Genomic DNA, 19680 nt, shown 5'->3' on the forward strand with positions numbered 1-19680 from the left:
AATAACCTTACATATAAGTGACAGATTAGATAATAATGCAGGGAAATAACCTTACATATAAGTGACTAGATTAGATAATAATGCAGGGAAATAACCTTACATATAAGTGACTAGATTAGATAATAATGCAGGGAAATAACCTTACATATAAGTGACTAGATTAGATAATAATGCAGGGAAATAACCTTACATATAAGTGACAGATTAGATAATAATGCAGGGAAATAACCTTACATATAAGTGACTAGATTAGATAATAATGCAGGGAAATAACCTTACATATAAGTGACTAGATTAGATAATAATGCAGGGAAATAACCTTACATATAAGTGACAGATTAGATAATAATGCAGGGAAATAACCTTACATATAAGTGACTAGATTAGATAATAATGCAGGGAAATAACCTTACATATAAGTGACTAGATTAGATAATAATGCAGGGAAATAACCTTACATATAAGTGACTAGATTAGATAATAATGCAGGGAAATAACCTTACATATAAGTGACTAGATTAGATAATAATGCAGGGAAATAACCTTACATATAAGTGACAGATTAGATAATAATGCAGGGAAATAACCTTACATATAAGTGACAGATTAGATAATAATGCAGGGAAATAACCTTACATATAAGTGACAGATTAGATAATAATGCAGGGAAATAACCTTACATATAAGTGACTAGATTAGATAATAATGCAGGGAAATAACCTTACATATAAGTGACAGATTAGATAATAATGCAGGGAAATAACCTTACCTATAAGTGACTAGATTAGATAATAATGCAGGGAAATAACCTTACATATAAGTGACAGATTAGATAATAATGCAGGGAAATAACCTTACATATAAGTGACAGATTAGATAATAATGCAGGGAAATAACCTTACATATAAGTGACAGATTAGATAATAATGCAGGGAAATAACCTTACATATAAGTGACAGATTAGATAATAATGCAGGGAAATAGCCTTACACATAAGTGACAGATTAGATAATAGGGACAGAGTTTCATAGAGGGAGGTGCAATTTGTAAGTTTATGAAAATAATGAAACAGACATGAAAGTAACCAGGAATAGTGAAATATTGAGTAAGTTATACCATATGATGTGAGGTTCCTGCACTTTTAAAGGGCATCCTTCGATAGCTCAGCTGGTAGAGCGGAGGACTGTAGGGGTTAATGTTCAGTCATCCTTAGGTCGCATTACTTTGTGATTCACGTTTTTTGGGGTAGTGTTGAAAAACGCATTATTAGACTAAAGGATGAGAGCTAGAAAAGCTATGACATGACTGGAACACACATCTTAAGTAAACAGGGTCGGAAGTAAACAAGCGTTGGTGGTATAGTGGTGAGCATAGCTGCCTTCCAAGCAGTTGACCCGGGTTCGATTCCCGGCCAACGCAAGTTCCTGTTTTGCCACTGAAATAATCAATTTTGTATTAAATACTACATTTATTAACATCTATGTATGAGCACAAACCATGTTTCTTTTTCTCTAAAATATATGATTGTGTCATTTTAACTCTGATGTCTCAGATTATTAAGGAGATAGATTAGATATAGATGATAGATAGATGATAGATAGATGATAGTAGGTAGATAGATGCATAGATAGATAGATAGATAGATAATTGTCACACTCAATACCATGTTAAAAAAGGTGAATCAGTCTTTATTTTAGTCATCCTTAGGTTTCTGGATCGAAGTGTGTGTTTTTTAAATATTTATCAGTATATTTATTTCACTGTAATGTAAAATAAGCTAATAGAGATTTTTTAAATTAAATGTACATGATTAATGCTTTTAATTTGCTTTGAATCATCATATATTTACTGGAGCTGGTAACAAATATTAACTTTTTGCAATAATTGACCCATAACTGTAGATAAGGAGATTGTTACTTAACACAATTTTGATAATTAGTTTCCAGCATCACATTAACAAACAATAACAGGTAATTGATGAACTTATTTCTGACTTTCAGTGAAATATAAGGAGGATTGAAATTTACCTATGTTTCTCAAAAACTTTACTTCCCATACCGGGAGTCGAACCCGGGCCGCCTGGGTGAAAACCAGGAATCCTAACCGCTAGACCATATGGGAATGTTATAAAACAATCAGATCTGGATATTTTTATGTGTGAGATACATTGTATGAACCATTCTATATATGATATGATTTTTACCCATGAGATCTATACTTCTGTATTTCCTTGCTGCTGATAATTGTTATTTTATAGAACTTGTGTATATCACATTATTTTCACAGTACATAACTTATTTCAGTGCTCATTGAATACATGATACATCCAGCATAAGCTAATTATACTATGGGCAGCACTAGTGCAACATGTTAATATTTCTTATATAGCAAACTTCCAATTGACTGGGCCACTGTATGGTACAGAGGAAATCCTAAACTCCCACTCATTCTTCAACTCAAACTGGATATTTTATTCTGATGGAGTTTGGGTAATTTAAGGTGACAAAAAAACAACACAAAATAAGTAGTCTATGAAAATCATATTCAGGCCATGTTTATATCAAACAGAACAAGAGTTTTACAGCTATTTCCAAGTCAATGTAAAAAAAAGAAAAAACAGAAATGTGTAAAAAATATCAAACTATGGCTGCGGTGGGATTCGAACCCACGCCCCCCAAAAAGACTCAAGCCTTAAATCTAGCGCCTTAGACCACTCGGCTACTCTACCACTAATATATCCGTTACTGGCAATTTATCATGACTGCAGAGGATATCAAGTAAAAGCTAAGCACAATTATTTACGTTACATAAGCAAACTAAGTTTATATGGACAAAAGAAAATACACAATTTTTCTCATAATGCACCAAATAAAATATAAGATCCCATGTTTTAAATTTTGGTATTAAAAATTAAGAAATAAATTAAAAAAATAATCCTTCGAACCGGAATCGAACCAGTGACCTAAGGATGACTGACATTATACTCTACAGTCCTCCGCTCTACCAACTGAGCTATCGAAGGAGATCCAGTATAATTCTTCATGTATTGCTCATAATATCATTATTGTTACACTAACGTTAATCTCATAAGATTGTGCTCTATAACTCACACAGACACAAGTAATAAGATTGTGCTCTATAACTCACACAGACACAAGTAATAAGATTGTGCTCTATAACTCACACAGACACAAGTAATAAGATTGTGCTCTATAACTCACACAGACACAAGTAATAAGATTGTGCTCTATAACTCACACAGACACAAGTAATAAGATTGTGCTCTATAACTCACACAGACACAAGTAATAAGATTGTGCTCTATAACTTACAGACACAAGTAATAAGATTGTGCTCTATAACTTACAGACACAAGTAATAAGATTGTGCTCTATAACTCACACAGACACAAGTAATAAGATTGTGCTCTATAACTCACACAGACACAAGTAATAAGATTGTGCTCTATAACTCACACAGACACAAGTAATAAGATTGTGCTCTATAACTTACAGACACAAGTAATAAGATTGTGCTCTATAACTTACAGACACAAGTAATAAGATTGTGCTCTATAACTTACAGACACAAGTAATAAGATTGTGCTCTATAACTTACAGACACAAGTAATAAGATTGTGCTCTATAACTCACACAGACACAAGTAATAAGATTGTGCTCTATAACTTACAGACACAAGTAATAAGATTGTGCTCTATAACTTACAGACACAAGTAATAAGATTGTGCTCTATAACTTACAGACACAAGTAATAAGATTGTGCTCTATAACTCACACAGACACAAGTAATAAGATTGTGCTCTATAACTTACAGACACAAGTAATAAGATTGTGCTCTATAACTCACACAGACACAAGTAATAAGATTGTGCTCTATAACTTACAGACACAAGTAATAAGATTGTGCTCTATAACTTACAGACACAAGTAATAAGATTGTGCTCTATAACTTACAGACACAAGTAATAAGATTGTGCTCTATAACTCACACAGACACAAGTAATAAGATTGTGCTCTATAACTCACACAGACACAAGTAAGAAGATTGTGCTCTATAACTTACAGACACAAGTAATAAGATTGTGCTCTATAACTTACAGACACAAGTAATAAGATTGTGCTCTATAACTCACACAGACACAAGTAATAAGATTGTGCTCTATAACTCACACAGACACAAGTAATCAGATTGTGCTCTATAACTCACACAGACACAAGTAATAAGATTGTGCTCTATAACTCACACAGACACAAGTAATCAGATTGTGCTCTATAACTTACAGACACAAGTAATAAGATTGTGCTCTATAACTTACAGACACAAGTAATAAGATTGTGCTCTATAACTCACACAGACACAAGTAATAAGATTGTGCTCTATAACTCACACAGACACAAGTAATCAGATTGTGCTCTATAACTCACACAGACACAAGTAATAAGATTGTGCTCTATAACTCACACAGACACAAGTAATAAGATTGTGCTCTATAACTCACACAGACACAAGTAATAAGATTGTGCTCTATAACTTACAGACACAAGTAATAAGATTGTGCTCTATAACTCACACAGACACAAGTAATAAGATTGTGCTCTATAACTCACAGACACAAGTAATCAGATTGTGCTCTATAATTTACAGACACAAGTAATCAGATTGTGCTCTATAATTTACAGACACAAGTAATTAGATTGTGCTGTATAACTCACATAGACACAAGTAATCAGATTGTGCTCTATAATTTACAGACACAAGTAATCAGATTATGCTCTATAACTCTCACAGACACAAGTAATCAGATTGTGCTCTATAACTCACACAGACACAAGTAATCAGATTGTGCTCTATAAATCACACAGACACAACTAATCAGATTGTGCTCTATAACTCACACAGACACAACTAATCAGATTGTGCTGTGTAACTCACACAGACACAAGTAATCAGATTGTGCTGTATAACTCACACAGACATAACTAATCAGATTGTGCTCTATAACTCACACAGAAACAAGTAATCATATTGTGCTGTATAACTCACACAGACACAAGTAATCAGATTGTGCTCTATAACTCACACAGACACAAGTAATCAGATTGTGCTGTATAACTCACACAGACACAACAAATCAGATTGTGCTCTATAAATCACACAGACACAAGTAATCAGATTGTGCTGTATAACTCACAGACACAAGTAATCAGATTATGCTCTATAACTCACATAGACACAAGTAATCAGATTGTGCTCTATAACTCACAGACACAAGTAATAAGATTGTGCTCTATAACTCACACAGACACAAGTAATCAGATTGTGCTGTATAACTCACAGACACAAGTAATCAGATTGTGCTCTATAACTCACACAGACGCAAGTAATCAGATTGTGCTGTATAACTCACACAGATACAACTAATCAGATTGTGCTCTATAAATCACACAGACACAACTAATCAGATTGTGCTCTATAACTCACAGACACAAGTAATCAGATTGTGCTCTATAACTCACACAGACACAAGTAATCAGATTGTGCTCTATAACTCACAGACAAAAGTAATCAGATTGTGCTCTATAACTCACAGACACAAGTAATCAGATTGTGCTCTATAGCTCACACAGACACAAGTAATCAGATTGTGCTCTATAGCTCACACAAACACAAGTAATCAGATTGTGCTCTATAACTCACAGACACAAGTAATCAGATTGTGCTCTATAGCTCACACAGACACAAGTAATCAGATTGTGCCCTATAACTCACACAGACACAGCTAATCAGATTGTACTATATAACTCACAGAGACACAAGTAATCAGATTGTACTATAAAACTCACACAGACACAAGTAATCAGATTGTACTATAAGACTCACACAGACACAAGTAATCAGATTGTACTATAAAACTCACACAGATACAAGTAATCAGATTGTACTATATAACTCACACAGACACAACTAATCAGATTGTACTATATAACTCACACAGACACAACTAATCAGATTGTACTATATAACTCACACAGACACAAGTAATCAGATTGTGCTCTATAACTCACACAGACACAACTAATCAGATTGTTATATATATATATATATAACTATATATAGTTATACATTTAAGAGATCTAAATTATTTTCTAATTTAGAATCATTTCAAGATGAAGGGAATTCATCTTCTCAGAGATTGTCTTTACAACAAAGACTGGCTTATAAGTCTAGATCTGAAGGATGCTTATCTCTCGATTCCCATTCATTTAAATTTCAGAAATTATCTCAGATTCCTTTGGAACGACACTTTATGGCAGTTTATCTGTCTTCCTTTTGGCCTTTCTTCTGCTCCTTTGGTTTTTACAAAGATATTAAAACCTGTGGTAGCTTGGCTTTGAAAAAGAGGGATTCGTCTAATTATTTACTTAGCTGATAACCTTCATATTCATCAGTCCCCTTCTATCCTACAAGATCATCTTTCTCTTACTATTTCCTTACTTCAAAATTTAGGTTTTATTATCAATTTCAAGAAATCAGCTTTGATTCCGTCTCAGAATTTAATTTTCATGGGTTTCAACATAGATACAGTCTCTGCCTCTTTAAGTCTTCCTTTAGACAAAATAAAAAAGATAAAGAAAGAAATTTCTTATTCCCTTCACAAACAATGGCCAAGATTTAGAGTTCTGCGTTAGGGTTAAAAAGCAGCATTAAGGGGTCCTAACGTATTTAGTACTAGTAACTAGTATTTAGAGTCAGGCAGGAGGGGGTCTACTGCTCACTTTCTTTCCGCGACTCGAGGCTACCGCAGATCCCCTTACGTCAATTGCGTATCCTATCTTTTCTATGGGATTTGCCTAACGCTGGTATTACGAGTCTTGGAAGAAGTGAGCGGTAGAGCCTCTACCGACAAGAATCCAACCGCAAAAAAGTCAGTAGTTAAAGGGACAGTAAACCTCAAAAATAATGTTATATAATTCTGCACATAGTGCAGAATTATATAACATTATATTAGCCTTATCTGTATAAACCTAATATTCACTTTTAATTTTAAAATAACCCGGCTGTTTTACAGACCCGCTCTCTGCTCTCTGCTGAGCGGGTCTGTTTTATTGACACAGCGCATCGGGCCAGCTGTATAGTCATAGCCCGGCCCGACCACGCCATAACACAAAGTGCAGCTTGCTCCTGCTCTGTCTGACAGCAGGAGCGAGCTGCACTGTGTATAATGGCGCGGTCGGGCCGGGCTGTGACTATACAGCTGGCCCGATGCGCTGTGTGAATAAAACAGACCCGCTCAGCAGAGAGCAGAGAGCGGGTCTGTAAAACAGCCGGGTATTTTTAAAATTAAAAGTGAATATTAGGTTTTATACAGATAAGGCTAATATAATGTTATATAATTTTGCACTATGTGCAGAATTATATAACATTATTTTTAAGGTTTACTGACACTTTAAGAGTTTTATGGGCTAACGCGGGAACATAAAGCTCTTAACTACTGTGCTATAAAGTACACTAACACCCATAAACTACCTATGAACCCCTAAACCGAGGCCCCCCCCCACATCGCAAACCCTATAATAAATTTTTATAACCCCTAATCTGCCGCTCCGAACACTGCCGCAACCTACATTATACCTATGAACCCCTAATCTGCTGCCCCTAACATCGCCAACACCTATATTATATTTATTACCCCCTAATCTGCCCCCCCAACGTCACCGCCACCTACCTACACTTATTAACCCCTAATCTGCTGACCGGACATCACCGCCACTATAATAAATGTATTAACCCCTAAACCGCCGCACTCCCGCCTTGCAAACACTATAATAAATTGTATTAACCCCTAATCTGCCCTCCCTAACATCGCCGCCACCTACCTACAATTATTAACCCCTAATCTGCTGCCCCCAACATCGCCACTACTATAATAAAGTTATTAACCCCTAAACCTAAGTCTAACCCTAACCTTAACACCCCCCTAACTTAAATATAATTTAAATTAAACAAACTAAATTTACTATCATTAAATAAATTAATCCTATTTAAAACTAAATACTTACCTATAAAATAAACCCTAATATAGCTACAATATAACTAATAGTTACATTGTAGCTATTTTAGGATTTATATTTATTTTACAGGCAACTTTGTATTTATTTTAACTGGGTACAATAGTTATTAAATAGTTAATAACTATTTAATAGCTACCTAATTAAAATAATTACAAAATTACCTGTAAAATAAATGCTAACCTAAGTTACAAATACACCTAACACTACACTATCAATAAATGAATTAAATAAATTACCTACAATTATCTAAACTAAAATACAATTAAATAAACTAAACAATAGTACAAAAAAACCCCACTAAATTAAAAAAATAAAAAAAATTACAAGAAGTTTAAACTAATTACACCTAATCTAAGCCCCCTAATAAAATTGTGACAGACCCTTCTGTCAGGACTGAAGGAGTTAATTGTGTTTAGCTAAGAATCTAATTTCTAAAGACAGGTTTTCTGGCCTCAGCTATTGTGTGCTATAATTACATTTAAGTAATAAACAGGCCATTGTTTAATCACCCTCAGAGAGCAGACGCTAGGTGATAAGACAAGCCAAATGTGTTTAAGTTGTTATCTGCCTAAGTAAAGTATTTAAGTAATGTAATTCTACTGTTTCATAAAAGGGCGTCTTCCCCTTTTTATCTAAATGTACAAGAGTCTTTCAACCCCCCCATCTGGGGTCAAACCTGTATAAATACTAGGCATCTAGCCTTTAATAAATGTCATTCTGTTTTAAACCTGAAACTGGCTGGGTTGTGAATTGCTGATTCCCTATGCAGGACATTGTTAATCTGATACTAACCCTTGGTACACTGTTGGTACCGTAACAATTGGTGGCAAGCGACGGAATGAACCTTATCGCCCAGAAGAGCAACTACACAAGCCAGTAACCTCAGGAAGAGGGGGATTATTACAATACTGACTAAGATGGAAAGAGTACCAGGGACAGAAGGAACCAATGGGCCCAGCATAGCAGACAGAACCCCCGCAGAAGCAAGCTTTGATCGGGCGGTTAAAATAAGACTGGCACATTATGGCCCCAACCCATCTGCGGAAATTATCGACCGGGTCATAGCAGCTGTGGACAGTGGCGTCACTAGGGTTGGTGTCACCCGGGGCGGTATCTCATGGTGTCACCCCCCCCCCCCCACCCCACACTTAATTTTTTTTTTTTCTAATGTTACTCCTAAATCGTAACTCCCATATAACACTGAATGTAATAGCAATAGTAGTGACAATTTGACATACACCTTCAAATAATACATGAAAAAAATTAATTAGAAAGATAAATGTTTTTTCAAAATGTAAACTTTACTGAAATAAATTAAATAACACAAAATAAAACAGGAACAAATACACTCCCATGCCATGTGTAACTGTAACATTAAACTTTACTGAAATAAATTAAATAACACAAATACAAATACATTTATAAGACCTTATTAATGGGAGAAGGGGCTGGAAATCACTATTTAATTACATGCTACAAATCTACAGCTTAGTTGAAAGTAGAATTGCACAGATTAATCATTATCTGCCATTCGACCATCAGCATCAGGCAGATATTCCAGTTATTTGTCCCTGGAACTTGGAAGTAATTTTACATCTTAACATTATTTGCCAGCATTTCCTTAATGGAAATAAGGGAGATTTATAATTATAAGACCTCCTGGACATGAATATCTGTGTTCCTGCCAATGCGTAGTGAACTGATCATCATCCTGATGCAATCACTGAACTGTGCAAATGCTAACTCCTCCTGACCTTTGGCAATGGCACGTGGCACCAGCAAATTATCTAGGGCATTACTAGGGACCGGGGTGTGTGTGCTATATGCAGTTGCACCCATTCGCTGGCTAGTGGCTACTGTACTGGAATGGACTTGTAAGTTTCACAAAAAGCACAAACTGAACCAAGCACCAAGTGGTCAGCACAAACCTACATGATGATCCAAGCATATGCTGAGGTCTAAGCAAAAAGCCATTATATAGCAAAAACCAAGCCCATTGCAGTTTTGCAGGGTTCCAAAGGGAAATACTTAGCTGGGGAACAAATAATTCATATTTCATTTAATTTAGAATTGCTGGAGAACTGGCAATGTATGAAATTGTCTTAAAAATTACTTTTTGTTTTTCAAAATAATTGGTATTTAACAATTTCCTGTCAGCATTGAATTGCACTATAAGATGTCTGAATAGTTGGTTCTATGGGAATCTTCAGGTTAGTGGGAATGAAAGGACTTGGGTTTTAACATCAGTGATCTTCATTTATCATCATGTATGTCTGATTTATGTCCACTGTCTGAAAGTTTCAACTATTTAAAAAGAATGCCTTAAGCTTATTTGACTTTTAATGAGTATAATATTAATTCCGACAGTGATCATCATCTTCTCTTCTATTTCTATTTCTAATCTGTCTCTGATCTGAGATCAGGTGAGGGTGGGGAGGTGGTCTGGTGGTCTACACGGTAAGATACACTGAGTAATCAGTATGTAAGACAAAAAGTCACAATCGATTGAATCAATTACAATAATTAATTACAACAATGTGTATTCATTTTCTTTTGGGCAAGCCTTTAAAATGTAAATATTACTATGATCACATTGCTTGACAGTTTCAGTAAGGCTGGCCCTTTAAATAATTGTTATCAAATCAATAATCCTTCCTGGAGGTTGCATTGCACTTCCAGAGGATTTTTAAAATCCTCTAGAAGTGCAATGCAACCTAATGACAGAAACACAATTCAGTGCCTCTGGGGAGAGAGATTTCTTTTTTACTGACTGGTTAAATGCCTTTCCCAGGAAGGATTATTGATAACAAAACAATTATTTGATAAGATTAAAGGGCCAGCCTTACACTTACTTACTGAAACTTTCAAGCAATGTGATCATAGTAATATTTACATTTTAAAGGCTTGCCCAAAAGAAAATGATAATGAATACACAAATCACAATCACATTGTTGTAAGCAATAAAGCAATTGTAAATATGAATGAATTTCAATCGATTGTGTGACTTTTTGGCCAGGCTTACTACTGATTACTAGTACTAGTACTCAGTGTATCATACCGTGTAGACCACCAGACCACCTCCCCACCCTCACCTGATCTCAGAATAGATCAGACAGATTACTAAAGAAATAGAAGAAGATCAAGATGATGATCACTGTCAGTCAGACTGTCACACACCGACATGGACATCTGACACCCCCGCACACAGCACTGAGATCATGAATGATGACACACACTGACAGTGACAGACAGTGACTTACCCTAGTTACTTCTGCTTCACGTGGTTCACTTTCACTTGGCGCTTGCTGCCGCCCTACCAGCCTGCCTGCTGCCTACAGTTGTGTCGCAGCACGTCGTCCCGCTCTCGGCTGCTCCCGCTCTCTCTATAGTGACGTCGTCTTCCTCCTGAGTCCTGCGCATGCGCAGTCACTAGTGTTGTGACTATTTGCTCCTCCCCCGACTTAGCCTGCGCCCTGTTCATCTCCGGACCGGTCACGTTCCTACTGGGTGGTGCTGCATGTGAGTCACTGTGACTGTGTCAGCAGCCAGACATTGCTGAGGAACGTGACCGTCTGTCTGTGGCTGCATGTCCTGCCCCTGCTCCTCCGACTAGAGTGATGATTGATTCCTTTCTACTGAGTGAGTCTAGTCTAATGGAGTTGGAGCAGTAGATTGATCACAGTCAGTCACTGACGTCACGGTTACATACGTTGGTTGGGTCACTCACACGGACGGACGGAGTCGGACCCCCCCCATGTACTATATTACATTAATTAAAGAAGTTAAGTAATACAACAACGCCACACAATCACTTACTATTCAGAAATAAAAAGTTAAACAGTAACATAACATTTACAAATACAATCAAAATCAAATACTATTTACTAACACAGCTGGTGGTGGTGTCACCCCCCTTTATGGTGTCACCCGGGTGCGGGCCGCCCCCCCCGCCCCCCCCTAGTGACGCCACTGGCTGTGGAGGCCAACCTACTTCGCCAAAGCGGCGCTGCAGCAAACCCAGTGGAAAAGAGAAAAGTAAATTTTGCAGCTTTTAAAAACTTCCTGGAAACAGAAGGAGAGATTGATGGGTACCTTGCGGATTTTGAGAGGCAATGTGCACTACACAAGGTACCCGCAGAGGACTGGGTCATGATATTATCCGGAAAATTATCCGGCCGGGCCAGTGAGGCTTTTCGGGCCATTCCAGATGAGGAAGTCGGGGATTATAATACTGTAAAAGAGGCTCTGCTCTCCAGGTATGCGGTTACACCGGAGGCATACCGGAGGCGGTTCAGAGACACTGTTAAATTAGCTGGTGATTCCTACCTTGAGTGGGCATGTAAGGTGCACCGCACAGCAGCTCACTGGATAGCGGGGTGCCAAGCCGTATCTGGGGAAGAGGTGCTGCAGCTATTCCTGTTGGAACATTGCTTCGACAAGTTACCCGCAGGAGTTCGAGAGTGGGTTCGGGACCGTAAACCCTCCACCCTGCATGAAGCGGCTCGCTTGGCAGATGAGTATACGGATGCCCGCAAACTGGACACTGCTACCACTAAGCCCCCTGCTAGAGTGGAGTACAGACCCCCAGTCACCCCAGCAGCTGCCAGTTACCAACCCCCAGCGCACCGCTATACCACACGGCCTCCGGCCACAAACTACCCTCAGAGAGCCCGGTTCAATTCGCGGGGCTACTCACAACCGATTCGGTGCTTTAGATGTAAGCAACTAGGGCACAAAAGACCAGAGTGTCCCCTAAATGCAGCGAACCAAGCGCAGTCCTGGAGAAGACCCGCCGGCGGAATCCCACGTAATCCTCAGCCTGCGGCCCACTACGTAGAGGCGCAAGAATGCTGGAGCATCCTACATGAGGCAGACCTTGTGCAAGCTGCCCACCGGAATAACCGGCAACTGGTTAAAGTGAATGGGAAGAAGGTCAGTGGTCTACGGGATACTGGTGCTACCATGACCTTGCTTCAAAAGAACTTGGTGTCTGAGAAACAGTACACTGGAGACACTGTGGCTGTTAGGGTAGCAGGGGGCGATGTGTTCAGCCTACCTGTTGCCAGGGTACATTTGGATTGGGGAGTGGGCGCGAGACCTGTGAATGTGGGGGTCAAGAAGGACTTACCTGCTGATGTTCTTCTTGGAAATGACTTGACCCCCCTTGTTTCTGCCTATGCTCCTATGGGTCCCGCTGATGTTAACCCTGTGACTACCCGTGCCCAGATCCGTGCAGCAGAGACTGACCCACCTGCTGCTAAGCCCCAGGACGCTGAGCTCAGTAAATCTCTATCCGCTATTGATACGTGGAAGTCCCGTTACAATGCGCTGATGAAGGAGAAGAGGAGCGCAGAGGAAAAAGCACGTTTAGAACGTGAATCTCTGCTAGACAAGCTGCACCGACAGACTGCAGAAAACACCAGCTTGAGAGTGGAACATGAAACATTAAAGACAAACTTAGTGACACTTGAGGAGAAGCTGACGCTGGCTCATAGTGAGGTGCAGCAACTCAAGGGCACCCTATGTCAGTATGAAGGGATTGTGGATACCTATAAAGAGCAGGTACAGAAAACTCGTAAAGAAGCTGATGGGATTTTGAAGGACTGTTTAGCCCTAGTCTGGGCACTGAGGAAGTTGAACCCTTGTTTGTATGGACAGGAATTCTCTCTCATAACGGAAATACAGATGGATTGTCCTGACAAACTGACATGCCTACCACCTCCTAGTCCGGTCATCCCCAGGTTGACCCGCCAAAGGGTCAAGCCGGGTCTGCCGGAGTGTTCCACAAGGGGGGAGCTATGTGACAGACCCTTCTGTCAGGACTGAAGGAGTTAATTGTGTTTAGCTAAGAATCTAATTTCTAAAGACAGGTTTTCTGGCCTCAGCTATTGTGTGCTATAATTACATTTAAGTAATAAACAGGCCATTGTTTAATCACCCTCAGAGAGCAGACGCTAGGTGATAAGACAAGCCAAATGTGTTTAAGTTGTTATCTGCCTAAGTAAAGTATTTAAGTAATGTAATTCTACTGTTTCATAAAAGGGCGTCTTCCCCTTTTTATCTAAATGTACAAGAGTCTTTCAACCCCCCCATCTGGGGTCAAACCTGTATAAATACTAGGCATCTAGCCTTTAATAAATGTCATTCTGTTTTAAACCTGAAACTGGCTGGGTTGTGAATTGCTGATTCCCTATGCAGGACATTGTTCATCTGATACTAACCCTTGGTACACTGTTGGTACCGTAACAAAAATAAAAAAGCCCCCCAAAATAATAAAATGCCCTACCCTATCATAAATTAAAAAGTAATCAGCTCTTTTACCAGCCCTTAAAAGGACTTTTGCGGGGCATTGCCCCAAAGTAATCAGCTCTTTTACCTGTAAATAAAAATACAATACCCCCCCCAACATTACAACCCACCACCCACATACCCCTACTCTAAAACCCACCCGATCCCCCCTTAAAAAAATCTAACACTACCCCCCATGAAGATCACCCTACCTGGAGCCATGTTCACCAAGCCGGCACCGATGGGCCAGAAGTGGACATCCGGAGCGGCAGAAGTCTTCATCCGATTGGGGCAGAAGAGGTCCTCCAAGCGGCAGATGTCTTCATCCAAGTGGCATCTTCAATCTTCAATCAACCAGAGCGGAGCCATCTTGAATCCATCCGACGCGGAGCCATCCTCTTCATACGATGTCCTAAGGCCGAATAAAGGTTCCTTTAAATGACATCATCCAAGATGGCGTCCCTCGAATTCCGATTGGCTGATAGGATTCTATCAGCCAATCGGAATTAAGGTAGGAAAAATCTGATTGGCTGATGCAATCAGCCAATCAGATTGAAGTTCAATCCGATTGGCTGATCCAATTAGCCAATCGGATTGACCTCGCATTCTATTGGCTGATTAGGGTTTAATAATAAAATGCAGGTGTCAGCGATAGCGGGGGTGGCAGAGTAGGGGTTAATAAGTGTAAGGTTAGGGGTGTTTAGACTCGGGGTTCATGTTAGGGTGTTAGGTGTAGACTTAGAGAGTGTTTCCCCATAGGAAACAATGGGGCTGTGTTAGGACTCGGAGCTGAACGCTGCTTTTATGCAGGTGTTAGGTTTTTTTTCAGCCAGCTCAGCCCCATTTTTTCCTATGGGGATATCGTGCACGAGCACGTTTTTTTCCAGCTTACCGCTACCGTAAGCAACGCTGGTATTGAGGGTTGAAGTGTTGCTAATTTATGCTCAACTCTCTCTTTTCTGAGGCTAACGCAGCCATTCAGACAACTCGTAATACCAGCGTTGGCTTAAGGGTGTGCTGGAAAAAAAAGCCTTGTTAGCACTGCAGGTCTTTACCAACAAAACTCTAAATCTAGGCGAATGTTTTCCGCCTAGTCTTTTGGCCAGGATTATTGGCCTCCTTTCATCTTCCATCCAAGCAATCTTTCCGGCTCCTTCAGAGGTTAAAAATGTATTACCTCAGGAAAGGTTTTTCTTATCAACACCTGATTTGCTTATCAGAGGAGGCTATAGAAGAACTGAATTGGTGGCTTATCAACATGGAAGCATGGAATGGCAAAGTCATTTTTGGAAGTTCTAAGGACATAATTATAGAATCAGATGTGAGCAACTCGGGTTGGGGAGCAAGCTGTGGCTCCCAAATTTCGGGAGGAAAATGGTCTGCTCTGGAGAAAAATCTTCACATAAATTGTCGAGAACTTTTGGTAGGAGCATTTGCCATCAAAAGCTTTATCAAACATTCTCATCCGATTACAGTACTTCTTCGTATCAACAATATATCAGCTGTTCAACATATAAATCGTTTAGGAGGGACAACTTCAAAAATGTTATCTGTTTTAACCAAAGATTTAATTCATTATTGTCTTTCTCAAAACATATCTATTCAAGCGGAATATCTTCCTGGACTCAACAATCAAATGGCAGGCTGAGGTTTGAGATACCTTACGGATTTCAGCAAATGGATGTTGAAACCCTCTTTTTCAACAAATTCACCAGATGAGAGGTCCATTTGTAACAGATCTCTTTGCTTCTCGGTTAAATCATCAAATTCTTCCATTTTTCAGTTGGAAACCAGATCCGGAAGCTCTAGCAATAGATGCTTTTCTCCAACAGTGGCCTCTTCAAGGGCTATATGCGTTTCCTCCTTTTGCAATGATTCTTCGGACTCTCTTATTTGTCAAGAGACATCAAATTTCTCTTCTGATCATAACTCCATTTTGGTCAAATCAAGTTTGGTACCCCTATCTTCTAGAGATGTCCTTCCTTCCTCCAATTCTTCTTCCCAATATAACAGACCTTATTACAGATCCAAATGTAGAATTTCACACTTTGGATCTTCAAGACAACCTCCAACTTGTAGCTTGGATGATTTCAGGAGATCCTGGTCTAGCGATGGACTTTCAGAACATGCTAAACTTCTCCTTCAAGACTCTTGGGCCCCTGGAACCAAAAATTTTTATTTTTCCGCTTGGATTAAGTGGTCTAGCTGGTGCGGTAACAAACACTTAGATCCCGTTTCAGCACCTTTAAATGAAATAGTTAATAATCTTCTCTTTTTCTTAAAGGTCTAGCTTATAGATCTATTAATGTAGCTAGGTCAGCTATTTCTGCTAGTCATGAATATTTTAATAATTTGCCCATTGGTCAAAATCCTACTATTTGCAGATTATTAAAATCTATCCGTCTTAAAAGACCTCCTACTGCTAAATATTCTTGCTTTTGGGATGTAGATTTAGTAATCTCCCTTTTTCAAAAATGGCTGGATAATGATAAATTATCCTTAAAACAACTTCCAGTCAAGCTTGCAACTCTTTTATGTTTATTGTCTTGTAAAAGAGTTTCAGATGTTCGTGCTATTGATTACAATTCCAAAATGTTTTCACCTCAAGGTGTAATTTTTAATTTAACTTGTAGAACTAAAACACTTTCTTCCTCTATTTTTTATCCCTACTTTTTTGAACAACCAAAACGTTGTATAGTTCTTTGTCTTAAAGAGTATGAATCTAGAACTGCTCCTCTTAGATCTTCTTCTAAACAACTTTTAATTTCTTTTGTTTCTCCTCATTTACCAGTTTCTTCTACTACTATTAGTAGATGGGTCAATGGTGCTATGTTAGAAGCTGGTGTGCAGGATATTTTTTCCTCTCATTCTATTAGAGGAACTTCAGCTTCTAAAGATTTTTCTAAATCTGTTTCTTTACAAGATATTTTAAACGCTGCAGATTGGTCTGATGATAAAACTTTCAGACAATTTTACTTTAAGCCTATTAATTCTATTCCTCAACAGTTGGTGTCATAATTTTATTTGTATTTTATTCTGATGTATTTTATTTGTTTATTGTATTTCATGATATTTTTGCTTTAAACTAGCAAAATAGGAGTCTCTGTTCTTGTAATAAAATTCCGATTATCCTATTTCATGACGGAATAATCTAGATTTTATTAAAGAGACAGAGACGAGTATTTTCCCTCCACTGTTTTAATTTCTTCCCTTCCCTATGTATATAATAGTGGTTTTATTTAATCCTAATGACACTTTATTTGTTTTTCAATACCAAATCCTTCTACTACAGGATTTTAAGAATTCTTCAAGATTTTTGGATCCTATCTATCCGACTCTTCAATCAAACTCTTCAAGTACTTCAAGCAAGTTTCCCTCGTGTTTGTATTGGAAAAATATGACTGTCTTCAATCAACTTTTTTGTTCATCTAAGTACCTGATTTCTCTCTGGGGGGTCGATCCGATAAAAATCGTCGCCCACAAAAGCTGGCGACGCCAATATTTGCGCGGGTTTGGTATCCTATATACGGCGTAACCTAGAAGTTACGCGCGTATATTTCTGCCGTCGCCCGTAGTTTTTTGGGCCATAGGCAGGTATACCAAACCCGCGCAGTTTGGTATCCAATATACAGCGTAAGGATTTACGTGGCGAAAATGGAGAAATCTTACTCCATTTTCACCTCGCCACAAAAAGCAGCCGTAAGAAGCCTTACGCTGACTATTGGAGCCCCGTAACTCTCTAAAATAGCTGCTAAATAAACCTAACACCTAACGCATGCGCAATGTCTATCTAACTGTCAACCACGATCTGCTAAATAAAACCTAACACCTAACGCATGCGCAATGTCTATCTACCTGTCAAACGCGATCTGCTAAATAAAACCTAACACCTAACGCACGCGCAATGTCTATCTACCTGTCAACCGCGATCCCCCGCCGCAATCCCTAATAAAATATTTAACCCCTAAACCGCCGCCATCTACATAAACTAACCCTCTACTGTGAGCCCCTAAAACCGCCACCATCTACCTTATCTATCCCCTAATCTGACCCCTTACACCGCCGCCACCTATATAAAAATTATTAACCCCTAATCAAATCCCCCTATACCGCCGCCAGCTATATTAATATTATTAACCCCTAATCTAATCCCCCTAAAATAATTATCTCTATTACCAGCCCTTAAAAGGGCCTTTTGCGTGTCATTGCCCCAAAGTAACAGCTCTTTTGCCAGCCCTTAAAAGGGCTTTTGGCGGGGCTTTGTCACAAAGTAAATTGCTCTTTTGCCTACAATCTACATCCCCCTACACCGCCGCCAGCTATATTAACTATATTAACCCTAATTATATTAGGGTTAATATAGTTAATATCGTTATTATATTATATATATATATATATACATATATATATATATATATATATATATATATATATATATATATATATATATATATTAAGTATAATAACCCTATCTAACTCTAACATCCTAACTAAACTCTTATTAAAATAAATCTAATATTAATATTATTAATTAAAATATTCCTATTTAAATCTAAATACTTACCTATAAAATAAACCCTAAGATAGCTACAATATAATTAATAATTACATTGTAGCTATGTTAGAGTTTATATTTATTTTACAGGTAAATTGTTAATTATTTTAACTAGGTATAATAGCTATTAAATAGTTATGAACTATTTAATAGCTACCTAGTTAAAATAATTACCCAATTATCTGTAAAATAAATCCTAACCTAAGTTACAAATACACCTACACTATCAATAAATTAAATAAACTACAAATATCTATCTAAAAATACAATTAAATAAACTAAACTAAATTACAAAAACAAACAAACACTAAATTACAAAAAATAAAAAAAAGATTACAAGATTTTTAAGCTAATTACACCTATTCTAAGCCCCCTAATAAAATAATAAAGCCTCCCAAAATAAAAAAATTTCCCTACCCACTATTCTAAATTAAAAAAAGTTCAAATCTCTTTTACCTTACCAGCCCTTAAAAGGGCCTTTTGTGGGGGCATGCCCCAAAGAAAACTGCTCTTTTGTCTGAAAAAAAAACACAATACCACCCCCCAACATTACAACCCACCACCCACATACCCCTAATCTAACCCAAACCCCCCTTAAATAAACCTAACACTACCCCCCTGAAGAGCTCCCTACCTTATCTTCACCACGCCGGGCAGAACTCCTCATCCGATCCGGGCGATGTCTATCCAAGCGGTAAAGAAGAAATCTTCATCCCGGCGATGTTTTTCTCCAAGCGGCAGCAA

At 38.2% G+C, this 19680-nt stretch overlaps 3 non-coding genes across 3 annotated transcripts; 1 reads left to right on the top strand and 2 right to left on the bottom strand.

Moving 5' to 3' along the window:
- Window positions 1-1347: 1347 nt before the first annotated feature.
- TRNAG-UCC (transfer RNA glycine (anticodon UCC)) lies at window positions 1348-1419 on the top strand. The gene has a single exon. It is a non-coding gene; the product is annotated as a tRNA-Gly (tRNA).
- A 630-nt stretch (window positions 1420-2049) lies between these two features.
- Window positions 2050-2121, bottom strand: TRNAE-UUC (transfer RNA glutamic acid (anticodon UUC)). The gene has a single exon. It is a non-coding gene; the product is annotated as a tRNA-Glu (tRNA).
- Window positions 2122-2934: 813 nt separating this feature from the next.
- TRNAY-GUA (transfer RNA tyrosine (anticodon GUA)) lies at window positions 2935-3022 on the bottom strand. The gene is given in 2 exon segments: window positions 2935-2970; window positions 2986-3022. It is a non-coding gene; the product is annotated as a tRNA-Tyr (tRNA).
- Window positions 3023-19680: the final 16658 nt, after the last annotated feature.

The sequence above is a fragment of the Bombina bombina genome, chromosome 4, assembly GCF_027579735.1.
Source record: "Bombina bombina isolate aBomBom1 chromosome 4, aBomBom1.pri, whole genome shotgun sequence".
Lineage (NCBI taxonomy): Eukaryota > Metazoa > Chordata > Amphibia > Anura > Bombinatoridae > Bombina > Bombina bombina.